Source organism: Euprymna scolopes, chromosome 3 (assembly GCF_053919585.1).
Source record: "Euprymna scolopes isolate OS-2025 chromosome 3, ASM5391958v1, whole genome shotgun sequence".
Taxonomy (NCBI): Eukaryota; Metazoa; Mollusca; class Cephalopoda; order Sepiida; family Sepiolidae; genus Euprymna; species Euprymna scolopes.
The window spans coordinates 52,611,836-52,625,582 of record NC_136484.1 but is presented as its reverse complement, the minus strand read 5'-3'; the positions used below and the strand labels follow the sequence as shown (position 1 = coordinate 52,625,582).

General features: G+C 33.1%; 1 protein-coding gene across 12 annotated transcripts in view; it reads left to right on the top strand.

Annotated features, from left to right (window-relative positions):
- Positions 1 to 13,747, top strand: part of LOC145254914 (putative phosphorylase b kinase regulatory subunit alpha) — a 179,214-nt gene that overhangs the window by 51,788 nt on the left and 113,679 nt on the right. The window lies entirely within an intron of this gene.

The window sequence follows — 13,747 nt, the reverse complement described above, 5'->3', positions numbered from 1 at the left end:
TAATTGAATGGTTATAGAACAAAGACTGTTGGACATTTATGACTGGAACTTGGACAAGTCTGGCTTAGTTCAAAGTTGTATCAAATATGGTTGGATTTCAGAAAAGTTGTAAATTTTGTTAATGATTCTATGAATGGCTTTTTGGTGATCTCTGACCCAATATATTTTTAAGATGTATGTGTGTGTAATATATATATATATATATTACATCCACGCATATGGTTAAATTTTAACTTCTCTTGAAATTTTACTTGACATGTTATCAAAACTATACTTGGTACAGCTATGAAGCTGTACCAAGTATAGTTTTGATTTTTATTGTTTTGTCATTTCCAACAAAAACACAATACAAATCAGATTGCTATAATAATGTAACATCGAGAAAAAAAAAATAACGCTAATTTAAAGTAGCTAAATTCTTGATTACAATTTAAAGTTATTTCATCACAAGTATCCATCTTGCTTTTACTGCGCAACTACTTTTACAACCAAGCCTGCATTTAAATCCTTAATGTGATACTTTACCTAGCTTTCTGCATTCACTTGTCCTTTATCTCTCACATAATGATCTAAAATCTATTTTTTATAATTATGTATTGTTGTATTTGTGTCTGGACTGAGTCCATCAAGGTTAGGGTTGCACATGGTCACACCATCCTTGTTTGTCGTACTACAGGGACCAATTGTTCAATTCAGTTTGATGCTTTAATAGACAAAAGGTCTCGAGTCGCGTGTATATCCTGGTCAAGGGAGATGATTTTGATAACATTAGTACTTGCAGGAAATTGTTGCGGTTCTCTCACATATAGTGTCTAGTGTTCTGAAATGGTCAACTGAATGTTGCTAATTTAACACTAACTAGTGTATCAACATGATTATGTCATATTCTTTGATATCAGCAGATTATCTGGATGACTGTTCATCTCATAGCTTGAGTCTTATTAGTTTGATGATGCAAAGAACTTTGTTTTCTCTATTCTTCTCTTTTGTTGATGTTGTCTTCTTGATAACAGTGATTGTAAAAGTTGTTAAAAATGATCAGGGTTTAGCAATGCTTTCATAGTTTTTATATTTCATCTCCAATATGCAGTATATATACATAATACCAATATGTTAGGGAGAATGAGAGCAGCTCCTCAAAAAGAGTCTGAAGATATTGGCATTCTGACCTAAAATGTGCCAAACTTTAATGATATTGGGTTCTTTCTCTTTCCAAAACTCAATCATGTTCGGCAAAGTCAAAAACAACAATTTTCCTATATAAAATAAAAAGCAAACTAAACACTGGATATTTAAATATATAAATAATTTGAAGCATAAAAACATTTTTGCAAAATTACTGGATTTGGCATTAAATAACATGAAACGGGTTGATATGCAATAAAATAATCAAAGAAAGAACATTTTCTTGCAGTCTACAGAAAAGAGGAAGAGCTTCTCAGCCTATTCACTGTGTATCTCTGGTGTCTTTCTGTCTAAAGCAATATTCTACTACATAGTTTTAGTTTAACTTTACTTCTAATGAATTTTTTCGCCTTATAGAAAATATTTTTCATAACGTTATTTTGCATCTAAACATGTTTCATGTTGAGTAGAACACATAGCATAACAAGATGAGCTGAAATTTTATTGGTTTGCTTTTAGAATATAAATTTCTCATTTCTGAGTAATTGGATGCTCCATCTGTTGATCTTTTATAAGCAACCCTCCCCCACCAAAGAGTGATAGAAGTAGCGCTCTGTTTCACCCTTTGAATCTGTTGACTACCTGACTAGTGAAAGACTGTATCTTTTAATTCCTGTGTAAATGTGACAAATTTTGCTTCAGAAGATATTCCATAATTAAGTGAGGCAAAACTTTATAATTTTTATAGGCTGGACGCTCTTTCTGATACCAACCTAGTGAGATAATAGACAAGTATTTTTATCAAACTCCATTTCTAGATGATTTCTTTCCAAAGATAAAGAGTGCTTTATCTACTTTTTGAGGTTTTAATTAAAAAAAAAAATTATTTTATATAAAAAAAATAGAATTAATCATTGGTTTTGTGTTCACTGTTGGAAATATACCAAGAGGGACTTCCAATCGCCTTGGTTGAGATGTGTATATACAATCAGTATATTCACACACAGAGTAAAATTTTGAATCACTATTAGTTTCAGAATGAGTACCCAAAACATTTGTAGGAACATAAGCAGTGATCAAGCCTTTTATTTTGTAGCATTTAAAATGATGATAATGAGATCCCTTTTGATTTTCACACATGATCCTTCCTCTAACCTTATTTTTATAACATTGAGATGATATTCTGAGTCTTGAACCTGGTGCTACCAGATCAGGCTGTCTACTGACTTCCTGAGATGAAACGCACCTACATAGATGTCTTTGTTTTTTTATTCCCTTTTGCAAAACTTAGTCATGTTCTGCGAAAACAAAAACAAAAACAACATTCTCCTCCCCTTCCCCTCCCTCGTTTTCTTTTTCCTTCACCTCCTCACCCCCTCTTTTTTTTTTTTTTTTTTTTTTTGCCTAGTTGGTAGGGCGATAGAACATACCAACTGCCCCCCTGCAGAGGGTAAAAATCCTTCAATGGGACCACCAGTTGACCGTTGGTGGCAACCCGTAATGCATTAAGAACGGGATCCTGGTGGTTGAGTGGAACATGCCTAGGAAATAATAACATGATACTACAACACACCACTTTGGCCCTTACTAGGCTAGACGGGAGGTTGGATAGGCCCGATCCAATCAATCGGTTGGTCATGACAAGCACTAATTCAGACAATCCAAACAAAAACACACTAACACTCAACATAAACAATAAACTGAGTTAATAAGCGATGGCTGAAGGGTCAATCAAGCTGGGAAAAAGGTAACCATCAGGAATAATAAAAATACAGGGAAATCCCATACTTGGGTGGGCATAACCATATATTGTGAATGCTTGGAAACCTCCCCATGTTTGAGTATACCAGCTATGTAGCCCTGGAGAACCGAGGCGAATGGGATTTACCCCCTCATAGTTCTTCCCCATAAGGGGCTCCGAGGAGGGTGGGGAGCATGGCTGATGAATTTTTCAAAAATTATTATGAATGCCAAAAAATCCAAGAGACCACACACAGAAATTGACTCTGACAGCGACAATGAAGATACAAACTTTCCAAGATTCATCGTGCTAGAAGCAACGTCTAATATACCGTTAACTAAAATGTCACCCTTCATTATCCAAAAGGTAATATCAAGCAAAATAACACCTAAAAATGTCAAAAAATTAAGGAATGGTACCATATTGGTAGAAGTACAAAATAAAAAACAGGCCAAAACTCTACTTCAACTACAAAAATTGCATGAAACAAACATCAAAGCTTATCCACACCAAACACTAAACTACTCCAAAGGAGTCATAAAAAACCAGGAAATCTCCGTCTGCACAACAGAAGAAATCAAAACAGAACTAAAAAACCAAGGGGTCACAGATGTAAAAAGAATCACATTTAAAAAAAAAGGAGAGGTAATATATACAAACACTTATATATTAACATTCAATTATCCTCAAATACCAGAGACCATCAATATAGGTTATGAAAGAACGAAAATAGAACAATACATTCCAAAACCTTTACAATGCTACAACTGCCAAAAGTTTGGACATAATAAAGACCAATGTCTAAGATTCTTCACATGTGGAAACTGCAGTGAAAAAAACCCAGACCACGATGAAGAAGACTGTCCAAATAAAACCAAATGCACAAACTGTCAAGAAGAGCACCACTCTCACTCAAAACAGTGCAAAATATATAAGCAAGAGAAGGAAATAATAACAATCAAATATCAAAAAAATATAACCTTCCAAGAAGCCCGCAAAGAAGTCACAAATCGCACCAAAAACTCATATGCCACAATAACCCAACAAGCAAACAAAATGTACAACTACAATGAACTAAACCTTGCTCCAGAAATTGCAAACCTAGCAAAAGAACTAAAGAACATACTTGAAGAATTAAAATCTTTTTTATCAGAACTGAAAATAAATTCTAACAGCCAAATAAAAGTCAGAAACGAACAACCCAGTATAAAAGAAAACGAAACAAAGGAAATCAGAAAAACTTCCATCAATATTGAGGAATCAATCTCTAAAGAAATGAAACCTCCTCAATTATCAAAACGTGAAAGATCCAAGTCACTAACAAGGACAAAAACAGATGTTAAAAATAAACACACAACAACAGAAAAAATGGAAATAGAACAGAACAACAAAAAAACTACCCCCCAAAAACAAAATGACAAACAAAAAACAGAATTAGTATTAATTGAAAATGAAAATAAATTTGAACTAGTTGAAACTGGTAGCCAAAAAAGACAGTCAAGACAAAGTAAATCTAAAAGTCCCAGACCAAAACCCAAAAAAAGCCTCTCACCAGAAACAAGAAACAGACCATCCACTTCCAAAAGAAACACCCAAACTAACATCGAAACTATGGACGTAGACATAAACACCAACAGTCCAAAACCAAAAGAAAATATAAACCATGACTAACAAAATCCTACAGTGGAACATAAGAGGATTAAAAATTAATATCGAAGAAATGCAAATACTTATCAAATCCTTATGTCCTGCAATAATTTGCCTACAGGAAACACACTTAAAAGAAAATGACAAAATTAACATAAAACACTACTCAATATACAACCACATAAACAAATTATCATGCAAAGCCACCGGTGGATCATCAATACTGATAAACGAAAACATTCCACACAGCAAAGTGAACTTAAAAACAAATATGCAAGCTGTTGCAATAACTGCAACACTACACAAAACAGTAACCCTATGCTCACTCTATATACCACCAAATGAAACAATAAACGAAACAGAATTAAACAATATAATCAAACAACTACCTAAACCTTTTCTACTGTTGGGAGACTTCAATAGTCACAATATATGGTGGGGCAGTAAAAAAAACAACAAAAGAGGCCAAACCATAGAAAAAATAATTAACCAAAATGATCTATGCCTACTCAACAACAAAGAGAATACATATATGCACCCACCAACGGGAACCCTATCAGCAATCGATATAACACTATGTGACCCAACTATATACATGGATTATAGCTGGAGAACACATAAGGATACATGCGGAAGTGACCACTTCCCAATCATAATAGAAAACGAGAATCCCAAGCCAGAAGACAAAACACCCCGCTGGAATTTACAAAAGGCAAATTGGGAAAATTTCCAAAATACATGTCAATACAGATTAATACCTGAAGCGAATCCTGACTTAGAACACATCACATATTTCAGCAACACCCTACTCACAATAGCCGAGGAGAACATACCAAAAAGTTCCACTACTACAAAATATAACAAACCCTGGTACAATAAAGAATGCAAAGAAGCTATAAGAGCCAGACGTGCAAACCTAAGGAAATTCAAAAACAGTCCAACGAAAGAAAATTTGGACACCTATAAAAACAGCAAAGCCAAAGCACGGAAAACTATCAAAGAATCAAAACGGAACTCGTGGAAAGACTATGTAACAAAAATTAATCAAAACACAAAACCCAAAAAAGTATGGGAGATGGTCAGAAAAATAGCAGGAAAAAATACAAAGAACCCTATTAAACACCTTATATGCGACAACACAAAGATTACCGACAAACAAAATATCGCAAATAAATTAGCAGAACAATTCTCAATGAACTCATCATCAAAAAACCAAAATAAAAAATTCCAAGCTATAAAGAAAAATGAAGAAAAAATAAAAATAAACTTCAAATCAAAAAATGAAGAAAACTACAATCAATTATTCAACAGTGCAGAACTAGAGGAGGCAATAAACAAATCTCCCGATACAGCAGTCGGCCCCGACGAGATCCATTATCAATTCCTCAAAAAACTACCAAAACCATCACTGGACTACTTATTACAAATTTACAATGAGATATGGATAACTAACAACATTCCAAAAAACTGGAAGCAGGCAACAGTAATCCCAATACCCAAACCAAAAAAAGACCATACAAACCCAACAAACTACCGACCCATTGCACTAACTAGTTGTTTGTGCAAAACTTTTGAGAGAATGATTAACGAAAGGTTAAATTGGTACTTGGAAAGCAAAAATCTAATTACAGAAAGCCAGTCGGGTTTCAGGAAAAATAGAAGCCCCACCGATCACTTAATAAAACTGGAAACACGCATAAGAGAAGCATTTGCAAAAAAAGAACATCTAATAGCAATTTTTTTTGACATGCAAAAGGCGTATGACACCGCTTGGAAATACGGAATCCAAAAAGACCTGTATGAACTAGGACTTAGGGGTAGAATGCCAGAAATTATCAGAAATTTCTTAACAAATAGAAACTTCCAAGTACGGATGGACAACACTTATTCAGTCCAAAAAGATCAAGAAATGGGGGTCCCCCAAGGCAGTATCCTGTCTGTCACCCTCTTCAACATTAAAATAAACAATATCATAAAAAACATAGACCCAGGAATTGAAAACGCCCTATACGTGGACGACCTACTTATATTCTACCAATCTAAATATATACAAACAGCCGAACGCAAACTACAACTCTGTCTGAATAAAATAAACAAATGGGCCATAGAAAATGGATTTACATTCTCAGAGGAAAAAACTAAATGCATCCACTTTTGCAAATTACGAAAATTCCACCACGACCCCAACCTGAAACTGGATAACAAGAACATCCCACTCACCGACCAACATAAATATTTAGGTATTATATTCGATAAAAAATTGAACTTTATACCGCATATAAAATATTTAAAAGCAAAATGCCAAAAGACAATGCAATTGATCAAAGTCCTAGCACACACCGATTGGGGTGCAGACAAAGTCACATTAATGAAATTATACCAAACTCTAATCAGATCTAAAATGGACTATGGATGCTTCATCTATGGAGCAGCAAGGAAGTCCTACATAAAAGAACTAAATACAATCCATCATCAAGGATTAAGATTAGCCTTGGGAGCATTTAGAACCTCTCCAGTAGAAAGCCTCTATATAGAGGCCCATGAGCCTCCACTGATTCTAAGACGACAGAAGTTAGCGCTACAATATTACCTAAAGCTGGTATCGTGTCCAACAAATACTGCATACCAATGTACCCTCCACCCACAATACACACATCTCTTCAACAAGAAAGAAAATATCATCAAGCCCTACAGCCTCCGGATAAAAAACCTTCTCACAGAAGCCCAAATGGACATTACAAAAATACATAAATATAACAAATCAAAAACTCCACCCTGGATGATCAAACAACCACACATAATATTAAAATTAAATAAATATCCCAAAACGAAAACCCACCCATCAACCTTCCATGAAGAACTACTTATCATCCAGAATACATACAAAGAATATACACAAATTTACACTGACGGATCAAAAGATGGAGATAAAGTAGGATGCGCAGCCATCCACAAAAAAATAAAACTAAAGAAAAGGCTCCCAAACGAATCTTCTATTTTCAGCGCAGAAGCAACAGCCATAGATTCGGCACTGAATATAATAACCAATGATGACCATCAAAAATATATCATATTTACTGACTCACTTTCAATACTCATATCTCTAAAAGAAAAAAAAATGACAAACCCACTTATTACAAAATTGCTAAACAAAATAGATGCCATAACCATGAAAAAAAACATTATCTTTTGCTGGATACCAAGCCATATCGGCATATACATGAATGAACAAGCAGATAAGGCAGCAAAGGAAACTCTGCAACAAAACCACATAAGTGGAAAAATCCCCTATACAGACCTAAAGACTAAAATAAACACATTTTTGAAGAGAAAATGGCAAGAAAACTGGAGCTCATGCACCAAAAACAAACTATTCCAAATAACACCAAATATTGGAACGAGAAACACCAAAAAGTTAACAAGAAAGGAAGAGGTAGTAATGACCAGACTGCGAATAGGTCACACTCACATCACCCACTCACATCTACTAAAAGGGGAGGAGACACCAAACTGTATAACGTGTCAAGAACCCTACACAATACACCATATACTGACAAACTGCATTGACCTTGAACAAATCCGAACAAAGTATTACCAAGAAAAAAATCTGAAAACAATATTAAACAAGATTGATCCCCAAAAAATTATCAATTTTCTGAAAGAAACTAAAATATACTCAAAAATATAAGGAAAGACCCCCCCCCCAAAAAAAAAAAAAAAAACCTTAAGAAGAACAAACCAATATTTAACACAACATAACGAACCTTTCGGCATTAAATGACCCCAAAGTGGTTGATATGCCGTAAAACAGAACAAACAAACAAACAAACAAACTGAGTCTTGAACAATTTTGAAACTTACAGATCAATTGTCAGGCATGATTATGCTTGAATATCTTGCCTGTAGGAAAAATGTTAACGTACTTGAATAGCATGTGTGTATACTTTGTAGGGTTCAGTCACTTAAAAAAAAAAAGAAAAGAAAATGGCGGCTTACAGTTGCTTTTGTACTTGATAATGAAGACTCTTGCTGTCTCTATGCAAATGTGATCATGCCAAACGCATAAAAGAAAATATGAAGAGAACAGGAGGTTGAGTTGGAAGAAGGCATGTTACAGAGATGGACACGTGCAATAGAATGTTTATGTTAAGTAGATAAACTGTGGGCAAAAAAAGATTAAAACTATTGAAGCTGACTTTCAAACTTACCAAATCATGTCTTTTTTTTTTTTTTCTTTTTTTTTTAAAACTGATCATATTCATTTCAATTATTTATCAGAGATCAACTGATAACATTGGTCTGGGGACAAAAAGCAAAACAAAATGGAGCCTATGAATTATGATTTCTTAAATAAATGCTGTGATTACATAATTTAAGTCTCCCTGATCCTTAATATGAGAATATTTTATTTTCTCATTTGAATTTAAAGCATAACAATTTGAAGATAAAATTTCATGATGTTTTAGCATGCAAGATAATCTTGTATATCAATTTTAATAAAAATGTTAAATGTGACAAATGAAAGAAAAATAATTTTGATTTATAGATAAACAAAAAGGAAAAAAAACTAAATGCTTTAACCAAATATTCCTATTTTATGTAGGGCTGTATAATAGATCCACAAGTTTTAAGGTCCAGAGCCTTTACACTCCCTCAGATTTAAATACCAATATAGGGATCCGTTTGTAAGGCTTAGCTGAAAACAAAAATAAGCTTTTTTTAATTATATCGTTAAATACTATGATAGTATAAACAGCAAATGTTTACGTATCGTTTTCATTTAACTGTATTGGATTTAGATGTAAAACAAGTTTCTGATTTTTCTTTCGTGTTGCATATCTGTGATGTTAGAATTTCATTTTTTTTTACCAGCATATTTTAAAACTAAAGCTTAATGTTTGTGATTTCTTATACATTTTTGTGTCATTTCAAGTGGAGAAAATAAATGTTCCCTTTTTAAAATGAAATCGCCTTTTAGGATTGGTTTCTCTCCTGTTGTAATTGCCTTTTAATGTGAATCCTGGGAAGAGATGGTAGAGGTGATGAAGTGGAATAGACTGACAGTATGGGTTTGCCAAGTTTGAATCTAGTTCATTGCATCATTTTCACTTATGGATGTTGGCAACCTTCATATGGTTCCTCTTGTGAGTACCTAATTTTAGAAAGAAAGAATTGGAAAAACCAATACCAACAACAGGATTGAGCTGGTCAAAAAAGCCGTACAATGTGGATTCATAGGAATTTGCTTTTTTGTTTTATATCATCGCCCCCCCCCCCCTACTTTTTTTCTTGTTAATTCTTTAATTCTTTTTTCTTATAATTGTTTATGTGCTAAGCTGAAAATAAAAGGGAATAAAACTATTACATACTTTATTCAAGGTAATATTTAACAGTTTCTTTGTGATAAGTGCGTGGTGCTATGCAGTTTTGTATGACTGAAATATACAGGCTTTCATTTCTGGATAGTGGTGCTTTTGTAAGTTACAGTTTTAAAGGAAAGATCTTTTCATGCATAGATGTTGTAAGATCAAACAAGAGAATGTAACTCTCTTTTTTTTGATAGGCGGCTCATATCTGATCAGCCTGATTGGGAGGCAGGTGATACTTATGTGTTCTTTCCTTTAGCTCAATTAATTCTCTTGCCTATTTATATCTTTTAGTCGGCTCAAAAACAAACTAGTTAAATTAAATTTTCTCTCTCTCTCTCTCTCTCTCTCTCTCTCTCCCCGCCCCCATTTCGCTATTTAACATTTCTCGCGACCTCACCTACTTTTATTTTTCCTTACTTTTTTTACTCATTAAATCTTAAAAACCTATAAACTTCAAATACTCTTTTAAAACAAAGAAATAAATATTTTATATTATCTTAGTTCATTCCATTTCACTAACCAAGATGACTACCTTTTAATTTCTTTTTAGCAGTTTACCTACTATCTGTTGTCTCCACCCCAAAAAAAAAAGATTAACTCTTTCCTTTAAAATTAACCCAATTGTACAGCAATAAGGTTAACACTAATTGACCCACAACCTATAATCATGTCTGCCATACAAATTAACTACCATTTCCACTTACCTTCATCAACTCTAAACAGGTTAGTGATTACCAAGCAAAAGAATCCACTTGCTTGATTATTGTTATATTTTTAAGATGGGCTTTCATAATTGGTATCATTTGCATTATTTGGACTACTATTCTAAATTATAAATACTAACTTAGAAGAAAACCATTGTGATTGCTGAAACTCTCCCACAACTGGAGATTGATTTGATGCAAATTATTTTGGTTTCGGATTTTTTATTTATTACATCACTATGCTTTTCTCTGTTTGAGAATTTTCTGATGAGAAATATCCGGTATTAGTAATATTGGTGTTCTTCTATGAACGAAACATATGTAAATTGTGCCAAAGTTTATGTTTTGAAAAAAAAAAAAAAATGATTGGTAAAAATCTTGGACTTTGGAATCTAACAAAAGTATTGCTGCAGCATCTGTCCAAATGGCCTAATGGATACAACTACTGACTGTCAACTCTATGGTTGTTAGTTTGATCTCGGTCTTGGGTGCTGTCTAGCCACACTGAAGAGCTAGTCTGTCTGTGAATGACATATATAAAGTTGTAATACTACACATCTAAAAACAAGATTATGTTTAAAGCTTTCAAAATTCATACTAGGATTGTCCACATGAACCAGTGACAATGGATGAAAACTTTGAGCATCAATCATTTTTAGAGGTTGGAGGCTACTACTGTCCTACTACTAGTAATAAAATTGAAAATTACTTAATGTTTCTACCCGGTCATGGTGTACAATGGAAACAATCTACTGCTATGAAGTAAATTAGTTGAAAATTTCATATCTAATCAAAGACTACATCAGCCAAAATGTTGCGAGAATAACAACAAAGCTAAGTATAGTAATCCAAAATAATATGAATTCTACACGACTGCATTAGTCTTTTTTTTCTTTTCTTTTTTCTTTTCTTTTTTTCTTTTCTTTTTTTCTTTTCTTTTTTTTAAAATTATTCTTAGAATTATTGTCATCATCAACGTTTATATTCATTTATGTTTCAGCTGATGTGCTCTCCGACCTTCTTGGGATATATACTGTTTATCCTATAATCAAAGATAATGTTTGATTATTTGTGTATGTTGATACTTTTTTTACATACTTAAATCATGATAGCATGCACTGTTTATTGATTAAACAATAAATGTCCAATATATCAGATTTTAAAGGATGCATGTGATGATGATAATGAAATCATTGCATGGATGCACTACAAGGCATCAAAAGTATATGCACATTGCATTGCATAAGGTACAACTATGAGGGGAAATATACAGTGACGTAGTCATGACGTGTATGTGTTCATAGGGGAGTATCAGATTTAGTTTGGGTGAATTTCAAGAAGCATAAGAATGCAGTAACCTAGAAGCCAACTGATGCAGACGGCTTTTTTCCATGCTTCAATATTATATAAATGCCAGGTTAATTTAATACAGAGGTAAAACATTCAATGAATTTATGAGGTTTATACAAGAGTGCTTAATACCAATGTAGAGCAAGATATACTATTTATTTATTTTTTCATAAATACTTAGGTATCACTACACATTCATGAGCATGTTTCAGTCAACTAGTTATAACTAACTAGAAACATCATCAAGTGATGTTTGCTTTATAAAATAAAAATAAAAATTCAAAATTGAAAGAAAGAATTTTTTAATACATGTGATTGTTCTCCAGACAAAAACTTCCGTGAACTATCTCCAATATCCATTGAGGACTGGACTTTTGTAAAAGCAACATCGCCTGATGATCTTTCTAGTTATAACTAGTTGAATGAAAATACTCATGAATGTGTCATGATACCTAAATGTTTATGTAAAAATAAATAAAAAGTATATATATATATATATATATATATATATTACAATGGTATGCACTTAAAAGAAACCAAACCACAAAATGTTTTCCTTTACAACTTTCAGTTTCATTGTATTGAAAATATTTGATTATGCTTTAAATGTCCATTAATGTGTCAGTTCAAAAGTAGGATGAGATTATTGCTCTTTGAAACTTGTTATATAGTCTTCATCATTTAGTCGTAATGAAGTGTCGGCTAGAAAATTCTTTTGATCAATGAATTCCTTTATTTCCCTTGAGAGGATCCAAAACATTTAATCACAGTTAATACTTTTTAGTGTGGATTTTGTATGTTGATAGTTTTCTTTTGTATGCACCCCCCCCTTTCTACTTGTTTGTGAACATTACTTTAAAAAAGAAAAGGAAATATTAAAGCACAAGAAGAGAAGTAAAGGCAGTGTCTTGACATATCAATAATCTATTTGGCTTTTTCTCATCTTACCAAGTTTACTATATACAAAAGAGTTCAAAACCGGCTTCAAAACCTAGTAGGTGATGCTCTTATCTTTTCCATGCAACCTCTTTCACACAAGAGAGATGTTGCGAGCCTGTCTCTGCTCTATAGTTATTTTCATGGCAAGTACTCAGCTGAACTCCATTTTATGGTTACCCCTTGCCAAATATGCACAAAAAAAAAAACACTCGACTAGCTACACCCACTATATACGATTTTCCCGCACTCTCTAACTATACCTAAAGCTAAACTCAGATTCCATGAACAAAGCTTCTTTCTTAGAACAACCTGCCTGTGAAACATTATTCCGCTGGCCCTGCTTCCCAGTTGAATACAACATGGTAGCCTTCAAATCCAATGTAAACAAATTCCTGTTGAGGCTTCTCCATAAATAATCAAATTCTACCCAATTTACACCATTAATGGCTACTACACTACCATCTTACATTCATTTAACCCTTATCCTTGAGTGGCCGTCAGGCCTTGATAAGTGGTGACTCCCAAGTAAAAAAAAGAAAAGCAGTTTAAGATAATATATGCATTAAGCAGTTCATTTTCTGAGGCGCAGGCTCAAATTCTGTATGTATCTCATTTTTCGATTTGTGATGTTTTTTTTTTGTTTTTTTTTTAATTCACACAAGCCAAATAAATTATTTGTTTGGCAATAAGCATTAATTAAAAAAAAAATAATAAAATAACATACTTATGTATATAAGAAACATCAGCATTCACAACTAATCAACATGCAATATTATGTGTGATTTCAGGATTAACATCATTGTACATAAATGAATTAAACACCTGAAGAGGGTTGGTTATCACATTGGTTGAAAGGTAGTATAAATATCAAC